Source organism: Octodon degus, unplaced genomic scaffold (assembly GCF_000260255.1).
Source record: "Octodon degus isolate 3935 unplaced genomic scaffold, OctDeg1.0 scaffold00011, whole genome shotgun sequence".
Taxonomy (NCBI): Eukaryota; Metazoa; Chordata; class Mammalia; order Rodentia; family Octodontidae; genus Octodon; species Octodon degus.
The window spans coordinates 5,160,178-5,172,438 of record NW_004524587.1 but is presented as its reverse complement, the minus strand read 5'-3'; the positions used below and the strand labels follow the sequence as shown (position 1 = coordinate 5,172,438).

Below are 12,261 nucleotides of genomic sequence, written 5' to 3'. Positions count from 1 at the left end.
GGGTGGGGGGCGGCCCGAGGGGGCGGGAGAGTGTCCGGCCCACGCTGCGCCTGGGCTGGGACTGGTCCCGCCGGCGCAGGGTAGCAGGAAGCTCTCCACACACTCACCGGACCTGAGCTAGGACTGGGTCTAATTAACTTATTTATTTGGTACGGAGTCTTACTACACAGCTTGGACTCATAGTGATCCATCTGTCTCAGCCTCCTCAGCACTGGGATTATAGTCGTGCTGGTTTCAGTGGGCAGCACGGACGCCCAGGGTTCCAGGGTGAGCACAGCATGTGGTATCTGGGATTGAACTCAGATCCTTGAGCTTGTAAGGCAAGCACTTAGACTGCTGAGCTATCTCACCAACTCATGCCTGTCCTTTGCGTTTTTTAAAATTATTTTTACTTTGAGTTTCTCATATAAGAGAAGTTGAGCTCATGTGTCTGATTTACTTCACTTATTGTTATGATTCCAAGAGGCATCCTTTTCCTAATGAAGACTCAAATGCATTTTCTCTCTTTTACGATTTTCTTAAATTATATTATCAGATATCTGCTATACTAACAATGAATCAAAAAAGAAGAAAATATTTGAGAACTGTGTTACTGGACAGTCAGGATGACAGTGGTCAAAATCATAGCTTATGAAACCCCATAGTCTCAGCTCTACTGAGATTAGTAATGGTCCTGGGGCAGTTACCCCACTTTTACTACTTCTGTATCCCCACCCATAAGCCAGGGATGATAACAGTACCTACCTCATACTGTTAAGAGGATTGAACAACCTCTGAGAGGTGCTGTTCTTGTCAAGCTCTTCCTCAGCTTTACCCCTGCCTGAGCATAGCATTCCTTTGGTTAAATTTTAGACTCCTTCTCTACTACATTCGTAACACCCCAAATGTCCTAGCAAGGTCACAAGACCATAAATTGGCATCATTGAAAAAAGAGAAGAGTGGGATCCTGATCCTAAGACAAAAGAGCTGATTGAGCAAACACGGGGAATATTTAAATTTTCCTATTTTTTTAAAAGCTCACATCTGTAAAGTGAGCTAATGCTCTTCTGGGGCTTGAGTGGGCCAACATTTTGTGGGTCTTTTCACAGGTGCAGATCACATTTCTTCTCAGCTTTTGTTTCTAGAATGGAACTTCTTCCTTAAAAGCATGCTGGGGCAAGTCCCTCGGGTTCTTGATTGGCTTTGCTCAGAGTAGAATGTCATGCCGTGCAGGAGAAGAAGGTCTGTTCTCAGCCAAACCTTCCTTAGAGCTGAAGAGAGTGAGAAATGATGTGAGATGCAAACAAAGGGAACCCTATATTTTTAGCAGCACTGAGTAGATTAATGCTTCAGTTATACAGAACTGCAGGATAGGAGAAGAGTGGGTTGAAGCTCAGATGTCACAGGTTTTTACTGTACTTACCAAAACTTAGTACATTTTTTTTTTAAAAACAATCTTTCTTTATTTGAGATATACCTTTAGCACAATTTCCAGGAAACTTAGGGAGTTTTAAATTTTGTTTTCTCCAGTTAAATGATTGTCTTGAGTTTGCTGGGCTCTACCACTCTGGACAATGATCCCTCTTATTACATTTTATGCTCATAATTTCATGTTTATTTTCAAAATTGTATCACTACTCCATGATCCAGCCTCTGATATAACATGTAACTAAATTTTTAAAGAAAGTGCTATGTTAAAATAAGAAAGTATGAGTTTAAGATACTGTCATATTGGAGAGAAATTCACCAGGCTTAGAAATGGATCTAAACCTTGTAACAAATTATAAAGGAGACATTGTTAAATAAAGTGTGATAGGAGGTGTCCTGGAATTTTCAGAAAGTGGCATTTTCTGAGGGTAAATTTATGTAATGAAAAAATGAATTAACTAGAATGTGCAAGAAATAGAATTTCCAGTGTAACTTTAAGTAACTGGGAAGACTACAATATTACCTGTCACATGAATTCAAAGTTGAAAAGTTGGGATGAGTTGCAGTAAGTCAATGGTAGACCTACTGTAATTGCTACTTATATTAAGATTCAATTTACAGTTTGGGGACTCTAGTGATAGGACTTAGAAGCACTGATGTCCAATTACGAGCAAACTAGCGACTGACCTTGATGTCCCCTGCACCGTGGTGCCGCCAACTGTGGCCACTCAGGAAGTCAGGTTCCTGGGCGAGGGATAGGTATTAGTGTTGGGGTAGGGAAAGCACAAGATAAGCCTCGAATAGTTTGTTATGCTCAGAAATAACAATGCTTAAAATATCATGAGAATGTGGCAGAAGCCAGCTGGCAGAGAATCCCTCTGGCAAAATTTGCAGCAATCTGAGCATCAAAAACTGCTATTAACGAAATATTTGCAGAAGAAAATAGGCAGGTCTGAGCCAATGTTGATACAAATATGTTAATAGTACAAAAGAGAAAGCTCTTGTGTCTAGAGGACCACCTATTCGATTTATAACAAAACTACTTTCCTTATAGTAATGATTGGCATAGGCAAAATTATAAATAGATGCTAAAATATTGGGTAAAATTTTAATGAGGAACAATATTTGCATGATTTCAGAGTATCTTCTTCAAATTACTCACTAATGACAACAGAAAAAAAAAAAAGTAACTTTATAGAGAAGAATCCGGGTAGGCAGCATGTGATAAAGTGATCAATTTAGGACAGCACCAGTATGGGGACAAATTTATTTCTTGTTTCCTAAAATAGTGCACTGGAAAAAAACACAGATGCAAGTTGTGGTTATTCTGCTGAAGTGAGTAACTTGGACCTTTTCATAAGGAGACACCAGAAAATATAAGTTGATGGCTATTCCACAAAATAATCTAGCAGCCTATACTCTGCAAACAATGTTGAATTTATAAAGAACTATAAACAAAGGACCTGAAATATTTTTTTTCTTTCATAAGAAAAAATATAAATCACAATTCAGTTGATTTTGGATTGGCCTCTAGCCAAGAGAAAATTGCTAAAGGCAATTACTAGGATGATTGGTAAAATCTAAATATGAGCTGTCAAATAAATAGAACTATTGTATTGATGTTAAGTATCTTGATTTGGATTTTAAAAAGCTGTGATTGCAGGAGAAAAAATAAAGTTTTTATAAAATGGCCACAGAAATAGGATATCATGTCCGCATCTTGTACAGCAATTAACCACTAGGAAGAGAGTATGCAATGTGTTAATTATTGAATCTGTCCTACCAATTTGGTTTGAAACTGTCTCATTGCTATTTGTTTCTCAATAAAATTATGGAAAAAAATAAATAAAACAAAATGGCCACAGAATTTGTGGAAAAATGTTGTGATATATACAAATTACACTCATGTCATGCAGAAACACACACACACACACACACACACACACACACACACACCTTTAAAAATTTATAACAAGTTTTACAAAGTGCACAGCATTTGACCCAGAAATGTCACTGTATTAAATTTAATTCTTCAAAATAAATTATAATGGTAAAAATCCATTTGCATGACTGTTGAACTACGGGTTTATTTTAATCATTTGCTTTAAGTGGAAACAGCTTAAATTTCTCCCTAATAAAACTATGGTTAGGGAAATGGTGCTCAGTTGATTGGAGTACCATTAGATAGTATCATAAAAATTTGGTAATAGAAAAAATATTTATATTGTGATAACCGCTTAAAAGTATTGATGATGGCTATCTAAAATTAGTATATGAATTTAGATTGGCAAGAAATTTAATAAATAATTTAAGTTGTGATGGAATGCTGAACAACTTTCTTTATTTCTGTACAACTGGAGTAATGTTCTTTAATAAAATGTGAATATAAAAATATAAAGAGGTCAGGCATCCAGTCCAGCAAAATTGCACTGCAAATATTCTGAGCCTGTAGCCATCAGATTCAAGTGAATTGATTTTTATGGGCATTAAATGGAATGGAAACAATGATGGTTGTAGTGTTCGGCCAATTTGGGTTGAGAATGGATTACCAGTTTGTTAAGAAAATTTAACTTAAATCCTTTGCTTTCTGCATTCTCAGAGTCCACACAGAACCTACGGTGAGCCTGTGGAGAGGAAACTCCAATTTCCTTTTTTTCTGAGGACGGGGGGCACGTAGACAGCAAAGCACTTACTTGAGTCTATATATTTATTTTGATATAATCAAGCTCAGTTGGATTCATCTGTGTTATGTATTTTATGCAGTGAAAGGTGAAACAAAGGTTTTGGCAAGGAATTTTTCAGAATAAATTCTTCCAAGAGACAAAACTAAGCCTTGTGTATGGGCCATTAGGATTACAGTCCTGAGCAGGAAAAATAAAAGGAAGACAAATGAAGGAGAAAGTTCAGCTTATGAATTTGTTATGACACAAAAATAGAGATAGGACAATTGTCCTAAGAAAATGTGGGAGAAATACAATGAAACAATTGTGCAATCAAGAGAGTTTGTATTGAATGAAATATTTGACTAAAGGAGACTTCAGCTTCATTCTCTAAAGTTTACTTAAGATATAAAAGAATCAAGAAAATAACATCCTAAACACAACTCTCCAAAGTACTACAAAGGCAACGGAGGCCAGTGAAAACCAACACATTTTTTTCTTAAATCTTAATTTTATTTGTTAGCTTTAAGAACATACCAGTAAAGAGCTTAATAGTGTTTAGAGGGGAGAGTCATGGGTTTTAGTGGTGAGGGAGAGAATTTCATGGAGGAGATTCTGATTCAGGATAGAAAACTAGCTCTCTGGACATGGAGCTGCATCCAAAGGTCTGTTTGTGATTGGTTAAAACAAGTCCAGTTTTTCTTTGTCAGGAAGGAGTCTCAGTGAGCTTCTTTGCCATTCTAACCTAGGGCAAGAAGATGGAAAATCTTCCCATCTGCTGTACTGTCAACACAAGAGCACTTCTGTGATCAGATGCACGGTGCTTATCCCATAGAGATAAATTCTGATGCTAATTGGATGTCTTAGTCAAAAACCTGGAGCTTGTGTCAGATCCTGCAGGCCAAGGGCTCAGGCCCACAAGACTGCCATCACTCTCCAATCTGGGATTCCAGAAGTTTGGACTGAGCTGAAGGTATCTCAGAACTCTCTTCTGAGGTTCAAATGTTTGCTAGAATACCTCACAGAACTCATAAACACTTTGTCTACCTTCCCTAATTTATTTCAATGTTTGTTTTCAAGGATACAGATTCAGATAGCTGGAGAAATGCTCACTGGTATGGTGTTCAGAAGGTTCCTGAGGACAGGAGTTCCTTTTTGTCTGTGTGGAGTTGAGATGGATCGTGTTCCCAGTATCTGAATGTGCTCAGCAACGTGGAGTTCCCTGATCGCTATCCTTTGGATTTTTATCCAAACTTCATAATGTAGGTGTGTAGAATGGATTAAACCATTGACCAGTGATGATCAACTCAACCTTCAGTCCCTCCTTTCTGGTGTGTGTAGGGGCATGGTGAAGGTTAAAACCCTCTAGTCACCTGTGTGGTGTTCACGGAATCCAGCCCCAGCCTGAGGCTGTCCAGGGTCCCCATCTACCAAAATGTCTCATTTCCATGTCCCACCTCTCCCAAAACACATCAACTTAGAGATTCCATGGGGACTCTGCAGGGAAATGAGGGCAGAGACCAAGTATCTCTTATTATTTCACAGGGAATTGCTCAAAGGTTAAGATTCTTTAACAGTACTAGCTGATTAGAATAATTTTAATAAAAGTGTTTTCATCTACTGTCTCCTGGGAAAGGGCCACTGCTAAGGAAAATTTTTCCTTTCATGGTTATTACTTAAAGAAATATTTGCAGTGGACTTATCTTGAATAAATACCATGAGATATTGTCAGAAGTGTTTGTTTCTAACAAAGTTAAGTTGAAAAAAAAATTCATTGCAAGAATAATTCAATATACAAGTTTGCATAAACAAAGACTAAAGAAAGTATTCCCAGCTGGGCATGGTGGAACGTGCCTGTATTCCCAGAACTCAGGAGGCTCAGGCAAGTGGCTCACCATGTGTTTCAAGCCGCGCGGAGCTACACCATGTGTGTAAACCCAGCCTTAATTCCATAGCAAGAGTCTGCTCAAAAAAGAAAAATAAAGTAAATGCATTCCTGAGGAGTAACAATCTATCCTTAATATAAATCAGATATCATAAATTGATCTCTTCACAAATGATATATCTCTATATCCATATAGATGTGTGTGTGTTTGAATATATAAAGCACTATATATCCAAGTAGTTAGCATATTTGTAAAATATAAAACAATAATAAATATTAAACATTATTAATATAATCTTAAACAATAATAAAAAGCTCTCACCTTTCTTATCCAGTTCAAGAAATCTGACAGTGCCAACAACTTTGAATTTCATGTGTCCCACTGGGCCCTTCCAGTACTGTTGGCTTGCTTAACCTCACAGCTTCGTTATACATTCATAGATGAACAAATTATTTCAGGACACATTTTCTACTGTTTCACAGATCTGGTGGTACCTTGCACTTCGGGCTCTTCCCCCAAATCCCAATGACCACAAAAGGTAAATGTCTAAATCACTTAAGGATACTGGGGCAGCCACCATGGCACAACTGAAGATGCTCATGAGCAAGGACTGCCAGCACTGCTTCAGGAAGGGGCGAGAACAACAGGATTAGTGCCCCAGACCAAAATGCCCTTCATTAATTTACAAAGCATTGAGGTTTAATTTGTCTCCTGGCTCAGGAGCCTGAGAAGCCCAAGAGCATGGGGCTGGCATCTGCTTGGCTTCCAGGAATGGCTTCATGCCACTTCCATTCATGGCAGGAAGCAGGAAGACAAGTGAGCACAGAAGAAGTGGAAGATACAGGGGGGCATTTATGGCTGATCCAATCCCACAAGCAAGAACTCATCCGTGTGAGAAAAGCATCAACCCATTTATGCATGTGCTACCTGTGTTACCCAAACCCCTGCCAACAGGGCTAGATTGAGGCCCGACCTGCACATGAGTTTTGAAGGACACAATCTGTATTCAAAGCTTAATATTTATGTTGCTTTTATTTATACATTTTTGAAATTCATAGATACAAATTGCAATATATGATGTGATTAAAAACATAGTGAATGTTTAAATTCTTTAGAAATGTATTATTCTAAAAGGCACAGTACCATTAATCCCCTAATGACAGTTCTTCATTCATGCCCATATACTCTATTGTTCTTTCTACTTCTTAAAGCAGTGCTAGAAATCCTCTTTCGTGAGTGTCCTTAGTTGTGCTGTGGTAGATGCTTCAGTGTCCTGAATTGATTCAAGCATTTACCTTTCATGGTCACTGGGGCTTAGGAGAAGAGCTAGAAGTTTCCTGGTAACAGATCTGTGTGAATAACGTGGGTGAGAACACCCTGTAATGGCTTTATGAGCCTGTCTTTCCATTGGATGGGACTTGGCACCAGAATTCTCCATATTTTTTTATCACTTCTTATAAAAAAGTTTCTTTATAGATATAATTAAGTCAGGGATCTTGAGATGAAGTCAGTCTGTATTATCTTGGTGCACCTTAACCCCAATCACAAGTGTCCTCATAAATACTAAGGGGAGACACACATAAATTAGAAGAGGACTGTGCAACTAAGGAAACCGATATTGGAGTCCTCCAAGCCAAGGAAACCTTAGAGCTACTGGAAGCTGAAAGAGGCCAGGACGCTTGGGAATGCACACGGTCATGCCAGTATCTTTGCCTCCTGAACTAGAGGAGGATAATTTTCTTTGTTTTAAGGCAACCAGTATTTGACACTGCTATTCATAGACCCATACACTTCCCTATGGCAGTCATATTTGAAAGAGAAAGCACGTCAAGGAGATAACAGGACTTTGCAGTAGGTTAAGTTACTTGCTCAAGAGCAAACTGAACAAACTACAGAAATGGATTTGGATCTGGGGAGGCGGGTGTTCTGATTCTGGAGTCTGACTGTCTATCTGAGATAAGGAGCTAGCAGGAATCTAAAGTAGGCATCTGATAGAACAACATACAAGCAGGTAAGTAACTATACTTTGAGGCAATAAGAATAAAGAAAACAGCTAATCAAAGGACAAACTAATGAATTCCCTAAGCTAAGGAGCAGGATGTCTGGGTGAACCTGGGCAGACTACAGGAGGCCAGTGCAAGTTCCCATTCTTTTCTTCCTTTGAATAATTATAACAATAAGATTCCTTTGAGAACCCATGAAAGCAAAACACTCCCTTGGTGGGGATCTGCTCTGTCTGAGGTGTAGCCATCCTTTCTGTCCTTCACTACTATTTTTGTCAGCCCTTTCCAATAATAACATTCATTTAACTCTGGCCCCCTTTTTTTCCTACATTTTTTATAAGGACCACTGTGGAAAGAAGCCCATTTCCTCCAATGAGTTTTAACTGGTGGTACTTCTGTTTCAGGGAGAGGGTTTTCTAATAAATCTTTTGCTACTACAGCTTCTTCCGTTCACATCTAAAGGTCTGTCTTGAGCTGCAGAAAGAGAAGACTGGGCCCTGAGACTCCCAGAGAAAATTCCCAAGTCAGTGTTTCCTCTTTATGAGGAGATAGGGCACTGAGAGCCCGTTCTAACCCCAATGAAAAGAGGTAAATGGACAATAAACATACTTCTCTGTTCTTTTCAAAAAGGAGCTACATCCTTAACACACAGTACTTGGGCCCTTTTCAAAGTCTCTCTGTTTCCTCTACCACCAGCAGTGGTGGGCCAGGGCACTGCTGGCCTCAGCCATCTTGTGCATGTCCTGCATCCTCTTGATCACGGGGCCCTGACTGCGAAAAGCCTGCAGCAGCTCACGCGACAACTTCTCTGGCATCGGTGTCCACTGGTGCTTATTCTCTCGGAACTCAGTGATCATCCACTTCACAGTCAGGAAGCAGCAACATCAGTCAGGTAACAGCACAGGGACCGGGTAGAAATGGTCACCCTTGAGGATGTGTATGAGGCCAATCACAGGCTCACAATTTTTCAGTGCTTGGTGGAAGATGATGTAAGGATTGCATTCAGTGGTTGCTTGTTCTTCTGCAGAAGCAGCATGGTACTTCTCGAACTGTATCCTTTCCACGGCTTCCAGAGTCTGGGTTAGGAAGGATCTGGCCTGCTTTTCATCATCATGTTGGTGAATTTACTGATCAGTGGGTCTGCAAACACAGAGCATGATGTCACCACTGAGACTGCTTTGATGAGCTGAAACTTCTTGAGCCCCTGCTCATACAATGATGTTCTTTTTCAACTTTAGGTTGATAAGGATCTTTATCAACACAGCACTATAGTGGCTCTACCACTCCTGGGTTAGCCTGAGAGGGGAAAAGAGGCCATGGGCAAAAGCTGACTCCACAAATGAATAATGAGGCTGACTTCACAACAGACACATTTACCAACCCATCAAAACTGGAGAGCAGGGAGGAGAATGCAAGCTAAACCCGAACCACAAAAATTCTGGCTTCTGTCCCAAGAGGTAAGAAGACTTCCCTCAGATGGGCCAGCAAAGCCTACTGCTTGTTAAGTGTTGACATAAAGACAGGCTCCCTGCCAAAGCATTTCTCTTCTCCAATTTCCAACTCCCAGATAGTTCCACTCTGAGCTCTTTTGCAGGGTTGAAGTTCCAACTCTGATTCAAAACCCTATATAAGACTTAAGCAGTCACTCAGCTTTCAGACTGGCCCAAGATCACACAGCTAATTTAAGAGATTTGAATTTGGGTCCCAACTCTAGCCTTAAAATTGGCCCTTTTATGCTTTCCATCTTACATGTGGTTAAAAACTCTATGCTAGTCAGGGATAGGAGGATGAAGAAAGGTCATTTCAAAAGTACTCAAGTTGTTTTTAGTGGAAAGTATCTGAAAAGTCATTTTGATGGAGGACTCTGGTCTTTCTAAACCAGAGGTTCCTTGTTTGATCCTACAAGGACAGGCAGGCCTTGGGGGGTAGGAAGATGGATTGGATGCAGTGGGGAGGAGCCCTACAGAGCACTCCTAGGAGGGAGTCCAAGGGCCAGGAAGTGAGCCCAGCCCCCCAGCTCAGTGAAGCCAGATCTTCTGATGTTTCAGTATAAGCTAAACCAATAGAGCCTTTTAAGACCTTAAAATCTACATGCAATCTATTTTCATTTAACAGTTAATTTTTTTTCTGAAATGTCATTTGATCAATGAAGTGACATACTACTGATGAGGTCTTAGGATCCAGAAAATACGGCAAATAAAACATTTTGATAAACTCAAAGAACTAAATATTTAGTATGCTGAGTGAGCAGACAGAGAAGAAAGTAGTATTATGACAGTCGGCTTCCGTATTAAATATGAATAAAAATATAGGAAGGGAGAGGGTTAGAAAAACAGACTGGAAAGTGACCTCCGCAACTTACGCTATTATTCAGGGTTATTATGGGGGTTGTTGATCTTTGAGAAATGGCTAAATAGCTAGAAAATAAGATTGCAGAAGTCTGTGTCCTAGATTGCTTTAATTTCCTCCGTGTTAGAGGTTACCACTCATTAGCAGACACTTTAGAGCTGAACAGAACAGCGTAAGAAAGGCTCAGGAAAGGGAAATTATAGGAACAAATTAAAATAACTAGCTATCTGGGAATTTGAAAATTGAAAAATCAGAGTTCTGGGTATCTGCAGTCCCACAAATAGAGGCAAAAATATACCAATATCTAGAAAGGAGCAGGTTGCATTTAAGGTCTACCCAATGATCTGAGAGATAGCAGCATCAGGTAAATAATAAGCTCATCTGTAGCAAGCTTTCTTAACATATGTATGTAGAGCTTGCATGCACCTTTCCATTTTATTCCCCTATCTATTTTCTCCTCTCCCCAAATACTGAACACTACACAGTATCTAAAATTATTATTTCTAAAGCTAACGACCTCTAATTCTTATCGTGGGTTGTAGCTTTTTTCTATGTATGTAGACTAAATCAAAGAAAATCCATATTTCCACATCTCCTTTTGGCCATGTTACAGTGCAAATGCAAATTGCAAATCTCTTTACCTCTTTGATTGTGTGCCAGATCCCCTGCAGTTAGAGAAATAATACCCTGTTATCATCAGAAGGTCAGAATCTTCTTACCTGCACGGTCATGGAAACCACCGTTTCTTGCTTCTCAAATTGGATCCTTTTCTTTCAAAACAGGGTCTTTGTTGCCTCAGGGTGCTTGTCTGGTATTCAGATAATTCAAAGCGGGCTTCATTATCCAGAAAAGAAAAAAAAAATTATGATTGCTTCTGCTTTAGTGAACCTATAAAAATTTATAAAAACTTTTTCTATGGGAAATTCTCCAAATTTTCCACCATGAGGTAAGATTTATTCAATGAGAGTAGGATAGAAGTTTTTCTTAAAGATGATCTCTTTCCAGGCAGATGTTCTCAGAACTCCAGAATGCATCTCAGAGGGTTCTCCTGACTCTAAGGAAGTCCCTCATGGTTAATTTTATGCCAGCAGGCTGGGCTGTAGTATTCAAATATTTGATCAAATACTAGTCGAGATGTTCTGAAGTTAATTTTGATCTCTAAGTAGAGCAGTTTATCTTTTACATTTCAGTGGGTCTTATCCAATCAGTTGAAGGCCTCAGGTTGAAGTTTCTTGAGAAGAGAGAACTCCGCTTTGCAGGCTTCCTTCAGATTTCAGCTGCAACCTCGACTCTTTCCTGATCTCTAGCCTGTTAGCCTAACTGGAACATGTCAGATCTCTGAGCTTTCACAGCTGTGTGACCCAATTCCACTAAAAATCTCCCTCTGTTTCAATTTCTTACCTATAGGGCTATATCTGTATCTATGTATCCATAGCGCTAGAGAGATCAGTGGACACAGAGATGCACATATACCATCGTACTGATTCTATTTTTCTTCAGAACTCTGTTAGGCTGTCCTCACTGTGCGACTGACTCACTGTGTTTTAAGAGACTTAAATATATTGACCAACATTGTCCTCAGTCTGACTAAACTTTACACAAGTTTCTGTCTGACTCCAGGGTACTGACCTCTATTTTCTTATGGTGTTGACTTTAGAAAACTCACGAATATAATTTTTTCTTTGCCCCTTTAAGATGGCCTCTTGCCAGTTTTATACCTATGTTCTTGAATGGAAGCATCAAAAGAGACAACACCTATCTTCTAGTTTCTATGGGAGGACAAGAGCCCAATTTTGATGGGTATCTTCCTCCTGCCCGTAAAATTACCTCCTAGAATGGAGATAGGGAAAAATTTCCTTTGCCTTTGTGTCAAGCCAATTAGCAAACACATGTAACATGTTACATGTGTTTACTCTCTCACTGAAGCACCTGAATATCTTCCTAGTCTTGTATTAA

At 39.4% G+C, this 12,261-nt stretch overlaps 1 pseudogene; it reads right to left on the bottom strand.

The window, feature by feature from the left end:
• Positions 1-8,642: 8,642 nt before the first annotated feature.
• Positions 8,643-11,036, bottom strand: LOC101585910 (annotated as a pseudogene).
• Between the last annotated feature and the right edge of the window lie 1,225 nt (positions 11,037-12,261).